The sequence below is a fragment of the Gavialis gangeticus genome, unplaced genomic scaffold, assembly GCF_001723915.1.
Source record: "Gavialis gangeticus isolate Ggan-Ray unplaced genomic scaffold, GavGan_comp1, whole genome shotgun sequence".
Lineage (NCBI taxonomy): Eukaryota > Metazoa > Chordata > Crocodylia > Gavialidae > Gavialis > Gavialis gangeticus.
The window spans coordinates 49,979,539-49,980,851 of record NW_017728992.1 but is presented as its reverse complement, the minus strand read 5'-3'; the positions used below and the strand labels follow the sequence as shown (position 1 = coordinate 49,980,851).

At 57.2% G+C, this 1,313-nt stretch overlaps 1 protein-coding gene across 1 annotated transcript in view; it reads left to right on the top strand.

The window, feature by feature from the left end:
- Positions 1-1,313, top strand: part of NRN1 (neuritin 1) — a 15,584-nt gene that overhangs the window by 2,990 nt on the left and 11,281 nt on the right. The window lies entirely within an intron of this gene.

Below are 1,313 nucleotides of genomic sequence, written 5' to 3'. Positions count from 1 at the left end.
ACACACACACACACACACACACACGCACGCACGCACGCACGCGCACAGAGCTGACAGCTCCGGGTTCTGCTCCTCAGGATGAAGCCAGGGATCAATTAAACCAACAAGCCTCTAATTCCCTTTCATTTGCCGCGGGATTAATAGGGATAAATAGCCCGTCTGCTCGCCGGTCCCAGCCAGGAGGCCAGAGACATGTATCTGATGCCTGGGGCTGGAGGAGGAAAAGGAGCTGGATGTCTTTCCTTCTAAATGCAATCCTTGTATTTGGGGGAGTGTGGGGACGAGGCGGGGGAGCGAGAGAGGGATACCCCCGTCCCCTCCCCCGGGCCCTGCAGCAGGAGGGGCTGCCTCAGCTGAGCTTCCTCTGCCCCCAGGACCAGGGCCGGCCGGCTCTTCCCGGGCCAGCTCAGCACGTCGCGCCGGTGTCCCGCCAGGAGGAGAGCACCGCACCCGGCTGGACCCGCCTGCCGGCCCTGGGGCAGGGTAGGACGGAGGCGGGGTGACGCGAGGTGAGGGCGCTTTCCCCGCATCTCCCAGTCCCCGCAGCCGTCCCCATGGACGTGTCAGGGGGCGGCCCGCGGGCCCCTGCTCACCCAGCCCAGCAGCCACTAAAGACTCGCTCCCTCGCTGTCTCTCTCTCTCTCACACACACACACACAGAGGCAGAGATGTGCCTCTCACACGTGCCAGCGTGGATCACACACACACACATACAGGCAGAGCAGTGCCTATCACGTACCAGCGTGGATTACACACACGCACGCACGCACGCACGCAAAGATGTACCGCTCACATACCTGCATGGATCACACACACACACGTACACAGAAGCAGATTCACGTCTTTCACACACACGCACAAGTGGTGGATGAGACACTGCGGGGCACGGCCATTTCAAAAAGGACCGGCGGGTGTGATGAGTCCCATTGGTTAGCCACGGGCCAGCAGGGGACGTGGGAAGGGGGAAGCCGGCGTGGGAGGAATGGTTTCCTTCTCCTGCTGATCGCCGAGGTGAAACCAACACGGGAGTCGCTTCGATTTTAGCCTCCTGGTGTGGTCGGTTTGGCCTTGGGTTTTGTTCCTGGTTGTTGTCATTATGACTTTGTATTATTATTATTATTATTATTATTATTATTATTATTATTACTCTTATTAGTCAGCGTTGTGCGCTTTGGTTTTTGTTGAAGGGCTTCTGATCTGGTTTGGTTTGCTGGTTGTTTCTTCATCTCAGAATTATTCTGTGTTCCTGTATGATTTGCCAGGTAGCAGAGAGCTACCGCTCTGCGAAAGTCTGAAGTGTGTGTGTGTGTGTG